Source organism: Periplaneta americana, chromosome 10, assembly GCF_040183065.1.
Source record: "Periplaneta americana isolate PAMFEO1 chromosome 10, P.americana_PAMFEO1_priV1, whole genome shotgun sequence".
Taxonomy (NCBI): Eukaryota; Metazoa; Arthropoda; class Insecta; order Blattodea; family Blattidae; genus Periplaneta; species Periplaneta americana.
In genome coordinates, this window is record NC_091126.1 from 115284632 (window position 1) to 115297410 (window position 12779).

The following is a 12779-nucleotide window of genomic DNA, read 5'->3' on the forward strand; positions in this document are numbered from 1 at the left end:
ACCAATTTATAATGATGCAGGTTTTAAAAATCATCATACAACCATGGTGGAAACCCGAAATTGATTCATAATGTGATAGGTACCAACATGTCCAGCATTGACCCCATGCCAGCAAGCAGTCCATCTTTGATTTGTCCATGAACATGCAGAATGGACAATTTCATTCATTTCCTCAAAACTAGTGTAAAAGTCGTTGTCATAAAACTCTTAAACGTGTACTTATTAAATTCCAAAATGCTATGATGATATTCTCGTTAGCATAATGTGATTAATTTAGCTTGAAATTTTTTAGATATTTTTTTTAAAGTGTGCCATTTTTTTGCCTCTGTATTTTGGTGCAAAATACTTTTGTTTTCGAAAATTAAAGGGACTCAATGAACAAGTATAACAACTAACTTGCAAGGCATTCTAAATAAAGAATTAATTCGTTTTGAATGTGCATAATAGATATTACGGCACTCACAAAAGTAATTGTTTGGATCTTTTATTTTCCTTTAACTTTCTGTTAGTTGCATGTATCAGAGTGATAAAAGCGTCCGTTTTTCTACCGCCAATTTTTTAATTTCCATTGTTGCGGCTTTCCCATTACAATACCTTCCTATCTTCATACTTATTACAAGTCAGTGTCACTCAACTGCTTTTGCTGTTAGGCTGTGTGAGACTGCACGCGTCTTGTATCAGATTGATACATTGTGACATACAGTGTAACTGAACCAGAGGCAAATGTATAATTTAGAAGATCCAGGCGATTTAAACGTTTTCCTAAATTTAATGTATGATAACAATGTAGAGGACGAAAATCCCGCACTAAAACAAGATTTTCAAGATGAAGATGACACAGATGCAGATGATGAGCCAGGAGAAGAAAGAATGGGTAATTCTGATTCTGAAGTAAGTGAAATTGAAGAAGAATCTGATGTGAACAATAACTTCCTGAGGAAGCCGGACCAGCTATGAGAGAAAAAAATTCCACTCCATATGCAAAATGGCATCTCTGCATCCTGTGTCACATGTCTCGGAAGACAAGGCTAAGACCATTTGCAAGAATTGTAAACGATGTATCTGTGGCGACCATACAGCCACAGTTTGTACAGAATGTTATCCTCGACTTCAAGAAAAAGAAGATTGCTTGAGTGATGGCTGATAATGTAATGGACAGTATAATACTGACATATTTCATGTTTCTCTGAGTTGACTACACTTTATTTTTGCATTTATTCTTTATTTAGTAGTTTTTATTCTTTTTATTATTTCTGAATATTTGTCTCAGGTTTTAGAATAAAATTGGTACCAGTAATGAAAGTTATGTGGTGAATATATTATTGTGCAATCTATTTACAGTTATACTTGATATTTTGAAAATAAACAATAAATAATAAATTAATGCTAAAAAAAGAACATTGCAATCACTAAAATATGTATACGACACACTTTCTCAGATTCCATGTATCATTTTGGTATATTGCGACTGATCTTATTACTCATGTTCATGTATTTTGACATGAACTTTTCAGATATGAAAATAAATGATAACAGTATACAAATTAATAATTATATTTATTACCAAGTGAAAATAAACTTATTAAAGTGTATAAGAAATATAAATGTCAATATATACCACAAATTTTATAGCCATTATTTTAGGCCAAAGCGAGATGTACCAAAACAATACAATGTGGCCGATTCGTATCATTACAATACAACGACAACAGAAGGATAATTGAATAGAAAAAATGTATTTGATATACTGGTTAGGGGCACCCACAGGGAATGGGGCAGTAGCAATGACTGCACCTACTAAGAAGTCAGACTTTCATTATGTAGATTTTTAACATAATGTGTTAACAATTATGTATATTTCCTGTGTACATTGGTTTCGTTACCTACAGTATATCATATGACAGATAAACATCACTGAATGTTGCTTTTAAAAATTGACATCATTGACATCTATTGAGACGAGAACATGTGGGTGCTGCTAATATTGAATGGCAACTTCGAATACCATTCAGATGAAGGAAAAAATTCTGTGAAAAAAATATATTATTAAAGTTTAAACAAGCATTTTCCTTAATAAGAATATGTAGGTACATTTATATCTGAAATGTAAGGTCAAATAACGCGTAAAATTTACTGAAAGTTTATGAGAGTATGAATTCTCCACAAAACTGAAATATTTCTCCAATACATACAACAATAAAGAATAATTGTGTAGCTCAATATGGCCAACCTATGGCTAGTGAGAAATTAAATTTACAGAATAAATGTTGGAAGGGTTCGAGCTCATTTATCTATACACAGATACAAATCTAATTGGACCCAACGTAACTAATTATTGTCATGATATTATTAAACAATTCCATGCAATGATCTCATTCCTAACATCATTATTCACAGGCCAATCATACTGAGCTACATAATCTAAATAATTACCCAGTGAAGTATATATGTTTATATAATTAATGCTCTGGACATATCAACAAAAAAGAGTTATTTTCCTCCTTGCATTCCAATATTTAAAGACGACATCATTATATAATTTTAGTGCTTCCTAATTATCAAATGCTCCAGGATCATTTTCTCTTCTTTACTACACAGCAGGCAATTTGGTGAATTAAGAATTACAATTTTATTAAATTTACTCAAGTAGTCATGACCAGTGATAAGTCTAAATATGGCTGCAGAAGATTTTCGGGGTAATTCTAGAATTAAGTTCCATGCCTTGAAAAATCTTAGTCAGCTACAATTATTTTCTTCTTCTAGAAGTTAAAAACTACAGTTGTGTACAGTTTCCTTCTTTTATTATATGCGTGATATGATAATAACTTCTTTTCTTTTTGTATGAGTTTTGATTCTTTCTTGGTCAAATCCGCCCTTTCATTTCCACTTATTCCATAATGAGCCGGAATCCACTGTAGAACTATAATTTTACTCACGCTCTGAATTTGTTGTATCATGCATTATATTTCTTTCTTTATTTTTTTTTTTTCCATTTTGGGACAAGTAGTTGAAGCTAATGACTGGATTTCTGCTTTGGAATCTGATAATTTTCGTATTATCTTACAATCTTTTAGCCAAATAAATAATTGAAAGTTTTAAACAACACTCTTATAAAAAGAAAGGAATTGACAAGTTTCACTTGCTCCAGCTCCTTCATCAGAATCTGTGAGAAACATCTGCGTGTATGTGTCTGCCCATATGCATATATACAGGGCTTTCATTTCAAAACTTCCCGGTCTAAATAACTGTTTAATCCAATTACATTTAATGTAAACAAAAACACATTAATTTACATATTAAGGAGGTAGTTTAAAATCAGTGTTACTTGCATTTGAAGTTTCACTTCCTCTCCAAACTCCCCACTTTTTAAAATTTAAAATGGCACCCCAATACAGTATTTTGATACTTAAATTTCGACAGTTCAGAACAATACTACAGTAACTACCATTATTGCTGCTGCTAGTTTCGATAGTATTGCTCTAAACCAGGCTCAGCCAGATCGAGTCAAGGTCACAAGAGGGTGTACAGGCCTGCTTATGGCTTCTACTGTGAGCAGTACAGTTGTACACTGCTACCTGTCGAGGTTGCTTGGGGGCGTCTACGGCTCTTATTGTGTACAGTGTCTGTACGGAGACAGTGTGGACAATAGCACAGTTCACACCCACCGCCGCCATTAAGAGTCCATGACGAGCATATGTTCCTATGGAACTAATGAAAGAATCGTAATTGGAATATATTTATATGATGTTCTCCCTTTCTTTCAAACATTTTTCTGTCACATATAGTGCTTGAATGCATTAGCAAAGGTAATTCGGCAGGTGTTTTATTATAATTGGCAGTGATATAATATAGCAGTACATAATGAAATTTAGGTTATGCTAGACAAGTTGGCGAGCTGCAGCGTTGCCAACCGTAGCTGGAACCGGCTAAACATTGAAGGATTTAAGGACCCGTAGCTGGTAGCCAGACGGCTGTAGCTTGATGACAAAATGTAGCCGTTTCGAGACTCGACCACCTGACCACAATCAAATATTATTCAATTTCTTAAGTTTGCGTGAGAGATGGTATATTTTTAGGAAGGCAAGTTCAAAGCAGGTTCATAAAAAGTGGAAAGGTAGGATGGAGAATTTTTTTGAACAATCTCTTGGAAAGATTTCTGAATAAAGTCATAAAAAAGGGACCGGTCTCAATTTATAAACAAACCCATGAAAGGACTGCCCGGTCAAGAAGTGAAACTCTTGTTACCAGTACACGTTTGATATGTTTGAAGGTTTAAAGAAGCCGATTCACAAAAAGGAATAGAGGTTGTTTCGCATTATTCCTGTCCCTGAGAAGCTATGGATAAAGGCGTAAAAAAGGAGGAAGAATGCAAACGCTATTTCTGTATATTTTTTCTGGAGATAAGTAATAGAGTCAACTTTCTAAGCAGAAACGTTGAATGGGCTGCCCAGTGAGGCCGTCAGTCTGGGACAAAAGATCCTACAGTATTTTTTTTTAGCTTTGAAGGTTTCGTTTTTATTGTTTTTTAAAGGAACTCTTGAACTGCAATTTTTAACATAAACTTTTTTTTCTTAAATTTTATATTTTCCCCACCCTTCTTCATCCCTTCTATGCCCATCGTTTTTTTATATTTTAGCCTCAGTCTGTCTGAAAAATCAGTCGAGTTCACTTAGTTAATCTTGACCTACGTTATGCCACTTTTGTGATAGTTTGTCAATGTGCAGTGTCTTACAATAGTGCTAAGTATGAGTTCTTCGGAGAGTGTATGTGACTCCACGCGTAGAAGAAGAGGTGTACAGACTCCCGAGAAGAAGAAATTAATTCGTGGTGAATCTAAATTGAAACTAAAATCTCGACAACAAAGTATAGGGGGGAATGGGAACAAGATTCTATGTTCAAAGGATGGATATGACCTGTAATAGGGGTGACGAATAAAGCATATTGCAAAGCGTGTAAATGGGAAACTGTGGCGAAATTGAGTAATTTGAGGGAACATTCAAATACTGAGAAATATTTGAAGTCTGTCAAAGGACTTGCTCATGGGCAGCTACTTTGTTTCAGTGCAATTCACAACCAAGTAGGAATGTGCATACCGACGCGAATACTTCTGTTAAAAGAGCAGAAATTTTATGGGCTGGGTTAATAGCTAATAATATCAACCGTAGATGATGTATTTTTCAAAATGTGTTGAACTGACGATAAATCATCTTCCTTTTGTAAATATTATATGTAGGGCTACATAATTATACAATATATATTTAAATGAAATTTAGGACGTAAATGGTGATTTAATTTCAAGACTTACATGTAAATAGTGATTTAATTCCCATGTGTAGACTAAATAGTGATTTAATTTCAAGACGTATCATGGAGGACAACAATGCTGCATCAGAAATTGGTGAGTTCAATGTTCAAAAACTTATTATTTTTATCCGTTCTTGATTATGATTATACACTTTTAACACTTAGGTACATATTACTAATCTAATTGTTAAACTTGTTAAATTAACAACTTTTGAAATTCACTGTGTAAAATAATGAAACTACAGTATTATGGTACTTTATCTTAGAGACTAGTTTTGGCATAAAGTCGCCGTTAATTTAACAAGTTTAACAATATTACGTTCATGATATAACCGTGTAATTAAGAATGAATCTGCAAGACGATACCAATTAATTATTTCTGTTTGGTTCTTTGCTTATTAAATGTAGAATATTATTAATTAAAGTAATGTACACATGCATTAATTTAAAGATAATTGCGAGCATTATTTTGGTTTATTTTCATATTTTTATTTGGATAAACAATTCTAAATTTAGCCCTACTTTACTTTAAAGAGCTTTCATACTACCAGATGTTCATACAAAGTAGGTTAGTATAACAGCTGTCATTCAGTAGTAAATTTAAGTTCGGGATCTCTGACCGCTGTAAATCAAGAGACCCGTGTTCTTTAGAAAATTCAGGTAGTTGTTTCTAAAGGGAACCTCACTTCCTTTGTTCGTTTGGTTCTCTGTTTAGGTGTTTACTATAAAACAGCCTACCATTTTGCACTATTACCATATAAATCACTCCATCTATAACATAAAATACACGAATCTAACTACATATTCTGCTATCCCGCCAGCGATGTTTGGAAACTTAATGGCGGCCGCGTACCACGTGACTGCAATGACCAATCACAACTGAAGTCTCGTATGGCCACACTGTCTTTATACAGACACTGTATTATTGTGTGCCTGATATTTACACTCACAGTCTATCAGTGAGTAATGTGATGGCAGGAACATCAGAAGTGAGTGACAGTCATCTACACCTACAATTTTCCGAGATATATGGGAAGAGAGTTTTTTTTATAGAAGAAAATGATGCAGCAATGTGCTAAGTGTGTTATCTAAAGAATTTATACAAAAAAACTAAATATAATCTACAATGGCATTACTCATTATGTCATTCGAATGAGTTTGATAAATACAAAAACAATGAATGCTCCTGTCTTGTTGAAAATCTGAAACGTAAAATGCACAATGAAGATGCAAATGGTCATGCTAGTGTTGTTACAGTGAGCTACAAAAGAGCATTACGCATTGGTAAAAACATGAGACCGTTCAGTGAAGGTGAGATTGCAAAACAATATTTAATTGATGCAGCTGAAGAATTAAGTCCAGAGCATTTACCTGATTATTATCAGTCAGTCAGTTTATGTCGTGTACAGGATCTTGTAGACGATGTTGAAAGCCAGCTGTCAAAAATTTCTAAATCATTCATTGCGTATTCTCTTGCAATAGATGAGAGTAATGACATTAACCACACTGCCCAACTTGCTACTTACATCAGAGAGTCGCCCTCGGTAGTGTAGTTGGTATAGCGCTGACCTTCTATGCTCGAGGTTGCGGGTTCAATCCCGGCTAAGGTCGATGGAATTTAAGTGTGTTTAAATGCAACAGGCTCATGTCAGTAGATTAACTGGCATGTAAAAGAACCCCTGCAGGACAAAATTTCAGCACACCGGCGACGTTGATATAACCTCTGCAGTTGCGAGTGTCGTTAAATAAACCATAATTTAATTTACACTAGGGCTGTCAATAAAGGACTTGAAATACGAGAAGAACTGTTAAATATTGTGCCAGTGAAACATACTACTACTGGAGCCGATATTTGCAAGTCTTGTATCAAGGAGACAATGGAACAATTCAAACTTCCATGGCAGAAGATGGTGTCTTTAGCTACCGATGGAGCGCTGGCTATGTGTGGAAATAAACAGGGGGCTGTGGCATTGGTACAACATAAAAGGGAAGAATTAAATACTGAAAAGGAACTTATACTGGTGCACTGCATCTTGCACCAAGAAAATTTATGTGCTAAAAATATTAACCTTAGCAATGTAATGGATGTTGTTGTGTGAACAATTAATTTCATAAGGTCTAAAGGACTTAATCACAGGGAGTTCAGGGCACTACTTGATAATATTAACAGTGAGTATGGAGATTTACTCTACCACACCGAGGTAAGATGGTTAAGTCGAGGAAAAGTTCTGGAAAGTTTTCTCGCACTTAGGAATGAAATTGCCTCATTTATGGATGCTTTCTCATTCATTTTACAGTAGGTCATAGGCCTAATTAACATTTTAGGATAACATTGCGATGATAAAATGGAGTCGTTTAGTTATCCTTTGACACAACTGGTATCCCATAAAGTGAAAGTTTTTCAAACATCCGTCAGCAACAGGAAAACGTAATGGAAATGCAAATACGCGAATTAGTTTTGGCTTGTCCTTCGTAATATGAGTATCGGCATTGTATGTGGTTGTGAACTTCTGATTGTGAGAACTGAGAACTGTTTGCGAATATTTATTTGAGAACAATGAATCGTGTGTGTAATATATCGGGAAAAAGTTTGGACCATGTAACTAGATTAAAAGTGAAGGAACTTGGTGCGTCTCGTCCTGAACCTAAAATTGTTCAAGAACAAAAACAGTACAAATCACGAGGGGATTATACTCGTAGTTTTAACTGAGCATTGTATAATGCAGCTGAGTGGGTGTGTGGATGTGAAATGAAAAATGCAATCTTTTCTTTCACGTGCCTTGTCACAAATTCTAATGACAGCCATTGGACGAAGACTGGGATTACAGACTTTAAAAATTTTCATGCGAAAGTAAAGAAACATAATTCAAGTGAAAAACACCTAAACGGTTTTATTGAATTTTCGATACTAGGAATTGTAGAAATTAGGTGTCAGCTAGATAGTGCTTACCGCTTAAGTGTAAAAAAAAAAAATAATACAATGAAAATCTATTTAAGAACCGATATATACTAGGCAAACTGATAGATTGCATTAAGTTCTGTGGCAAGTTTGAGCTCACCTTAAGGGGGCATGTCGAAACTGAAAATTCCAACAATTCTGGAATTTTTCGTGGGCTGGTTAGTCTCATGTCAGAATTACATAGTGTTCTGAAGCAGCACATCGAAAGAACAGAAAACCGTGTGTTCTTGGGTCTCTCAAAAACTATTCTAAATGAATTAATGGATTCAATTTACGAGATTTGTCTTAATATGATTAGAACTGAATTATCACAGACTGATTATATAGCTATCGAAGTTGATGAAACTACTGACAGTGCAACTGTCACAGATGGTTTTCATAGTTCGATACGAACTATTGGGGAGTATAAATGAAAGAGTCATTAGTTTCGTCCAGTAAAAAAATAATAGTGCAAAAGGTGTAAGTGAAGCCATCTTCAATGAGCTAGAAAAAATGAAAATATATGAGACGCCTGAAAAGTTCATTGCTCAGAGTTATGATGGATGTCCAGTGATGAGCGGGAAAAATGGTGGGGTTCAAGTGAAGGTTAGAGAAAGATATGAAAGTTTGCCCATTTTATTCACTGCTATGTGCATCAGTTAAATTGTTATTGTTGAACACTGTGTAACTGGGAATAAGCAAGTGTGAATTTTCTTTAGTAATCTGGAAGGAATCTCTTCCTTTTTTTCTCAGTCTCCTAAACGTACCGCTGTACTTGACGAGGTTGTGAATAAATGCATTCCCAGCTGCCCTCAATTGATCAGGTGGAATTCCAAATCATGGTGCGTGACTACTGTACACAAATATAAATAGGAAGTGGAGTGCCTGGATAAAATCATTGATGACGAAAGCAATGACTGCAAGTCACTGAATAAGTCCATGGGAATAAAGAGTTTCCTAAAAGATGAAGATTTCCTATTTTGGTTAGATTTGTTTAAGAAAGTTATGTCTCATTGTGACATTTTGTTCAGTGAACTTCAGCAAAAACAGATCGATTCTGTAAAGAGAATGAAGTATGTATCTAAGTTTGTGTCATCTGTTCAGTGAGTCAGAGCTTCACTTGATATAGGCAATCGCTGTGAAGGGGAACAACCAAGTACTAAACGGGATCTTTTATGGACTCTCAGAGGATGTGTACGAAAGAAGTTTGTGATATAATCACGACTCAAATCAATGATCATTTTCTATTTAGTGATCATCTGTCGGTGGCAAAGTTGTTTGAGCCTTCATTGTTTCCAAGATATTGCATTGATTTCCTTGATAATGAACTGAAAATAGCGCCATTTTGAATCTTGCGTACACCACTTTTAACACGCTACACTCTACAAAGATCACATTAAAGCTATAACCAGAGGACACAATACATCTACATACGCCGATCACATAACCAATACTAACCATACATACAATAACATAAATACAGACATGGAAATCCTATACACACAACCCAAGAACCAAAAATTCAACACACTGGAACAATATGAAATATACAAACACACTAAAACACACCCCAATCAAATCCTCAACACACAGATCAATTTCAGTACACACACACTATTCGACTCCACAATTCAACAACTTCCAACAATAAAACACACCCTCCTAATAGGCAGAGAAATTCGAGATGACGCAGCGATCTAGTAGGCTCTGATGATGGTGCGTGAAGCACTGAAACAGCTGTAAGCCAGACAGATATTTCATATTTAACACGAGTAAGTCCACTAGTTCATCAATTAATGAAAATAGCTGTTGGTTTAATTTGAATCCTAAAGAACTGCGTCATGAACTTAATGTGCTATATGGCCGAACAGATTTTGTAAAAGCATCCTGTGTGGTAACTTTATTGAACTGTCTTTATGAAAACAATTTGGTGAATGCTTTTCCTGAGAGCGTTAAACTCTTGAAGATCATAGTGACCATTCTGATAATCACCAGAGAGGCAGAACGGTGCTTCTCTACTCTAAAACGAGTGAAAACTTTCACACAAAACACAATGAAAGAAGGCCACCTTTGTGCACTTGCAATGTACCATGGTCAAGCTATAACGGGAAGAAGAGGTAAATGATATCCCCCATAACCTATTATATAGGGATTCTATGGTTTTGCTTTACCCCCCAATGAAATGGGGTCTCTCTCTGCCTATGTATATAATATACAACTGTAATATTCCTCAACATTAGTTTGTGTTATTATCTGAATTAGCTTGTGCATTTTAGATTTCTGCAATAAAAAATTAAGAAAAATAAAAGGTCTTATATGCACATGTGAGAGCAGAGTATGCTGACAAAAATATTTGAATGTGTAGAAACTGCTTTTTTAACATTTTACAAAACTAATGGTAACATGTAGAACGAATCCTAGTTCGAGTCCTCATGAGGAAGGAATTTTATCATGAAATTTCAACCAGTGTGTGAGACTGGTGTCCAACCAGCTAAACAGCTGGCTACATGATCGTTCACCTCTGCTGAGGCACGTGCGTGAGGCCAGCAGTCGGCCTTGGGTCTTCATGGGCTATCACACCACGGATTAATAAACCCATATATGCCCACAGGGTCGTTAACGACCCACGTCATATTTTTATCGGTTCCTTTAATATTTGTTTAAATTTTCGGTTGGACACCATCATTATGTGTTCGATAATATATTGGCAACACTTTTGTTTGTGCAATTGTTCCCTTGTAACTCTCTGCAATCCATTTTAACTGAAAATGTGTAACACTTCAGTTTGGTTACAATGCACGTCAACAAATAAATGTAAGTAGACACTTCATTGTTAAGTATTTTAGTTCTGTTATTGTTTTATTATATAGGGCAAGCAGTAACCAATATGATTACATGAGGTGGAGTCATGAATTGTATTCAGTAGAGGCGTAATAGTGTAAGAAATATGGCGTGGGTCGTTTTCGACCCTATGGGCAGATAGGGAACCTTTCGTACATTTTGCTAAATTTTCTAATATTATTATTATTATTATTGATAATTATTGTGAGCAGATTTTCTCTACTTTCATATTCCCTATGAAAATTTACGAAACATTTACGATTTATAAATATGTGAAGTAACTTTTTGGGAAAACTACTATCCCTCTAACACAGTTAACAAGCAAACATTCTGATAAGGGCAAATAAAGAAGTTAATTTTTTTTCTTCCACCATGTTAATAATGACAAAAGAAGTGCTTATACAAATTTTGGCCACTCGACCACAATTACGAGGCTGTCCAGAAAGTAATTTTCCCTGGGGCCGTTTACAGCAAAAAAGCACAATTGCATGGAAAGATTTATTGAAACAGATACAGCAATTGTTGCTCTATTTGGCACCATATCGCCAACTGGAATTGGTACATTTGTCACACCATGAGGTAAATTTTTGTATCTTTGTGTTGTAGAAGTCAACTGCTTGGAATCGGAACCAGCGTTTGATAGCCATTTGCAAGTCTCTGTCGATCCCATGATATGACAAATATCTCAATTCCGGTGAGAATATGTTGAAAAATAGCTCTACTAATTCTTTGTCTGTTCAAATAAATTTTTCCAATGAAATCATGTTTTTTTTTTCCGTTAACTTCCCCTGGCGAACTTATTGTTTTACAGCCCTCATAATTGCGGTTGAGTGGCCAAAATTTGTATAAGCACTTCTTTTGAGATTATTAACATGGTGAAAGAAATTAATTAACTTTTTTTTTTATCTGCATCCATCAGAATGTTTTCTTGTAAGACATTTGTTTCCCCTTATTTTAGAGATAATTACGACAAATCTCACAAAAAGAGTCTTACCACTTTCGAAATACTGGAAGAACCTGAGAGAGTATTTTCTCAAGAAAATATTTCAGATATCGATTGGTTCTACAACCTCCTGAAGATGACGGTAATGAAACTGGTGACAATTCAGTTGACGAAGATTGTAACAATCTCTGTGCCATCGCCAACTTGAGGCTCCAGCTGATCTTTTTGTCAATAAGGAGTCTGTAGATTGCAATGAAATTGTTCAAAACAAAGATTTTGTAAGTTCATGAAAGCAGCACTTATTTGGTTAGTGGTTACCAGTAATATTTTGTTTGGTTTAGGATGCTATAGTTATACAAAACTTTTTTTTCATTGGTAGTAGTAGTTTTGTAAATTTATTGTTTTATATATATATATATATATATATATATATATATATATATATATATATATATTTTGTAAAAACTGAATTCTAACAGTAATAAACAAATTCCTATTATATCAAATATGTAAAAGGTTGACTAAATTATGTTCAACAACCTTAGTAAATACGCCCTATTACATAGCACCCACCTGGAATTTCTGAGTAACAGAGATAGTTTATATGCATAGTAGTTTTGTACATATGTCCCTGTGTATTTGTATACACAAAATATAAGTGTAGGCCCTAATAATAAATTTTTGAGTTATATTAAGCAAAGGAGTCATTTTTTTATTAATTATGTCCAACAGATTTAGTAAATACTCGTTATG

The 12779-nt window shown here is 34.7% G+C and overlaps 1 protein-coding gene across 1 annotated transcript in view; it reads right to left on the reverse strand.

Moving 5' to 3' along the window:
• LOC138707735 (ribonucleoprotein PTB-binding 1-like) overlaps window positions 1-12779 on the reverse strand; it is a 36206-nt gene that overhangs the window by 3918 nt on the left and 19509 nt on the right. The gene's annotated exons all lie outside the window — the stretch shown is intronic.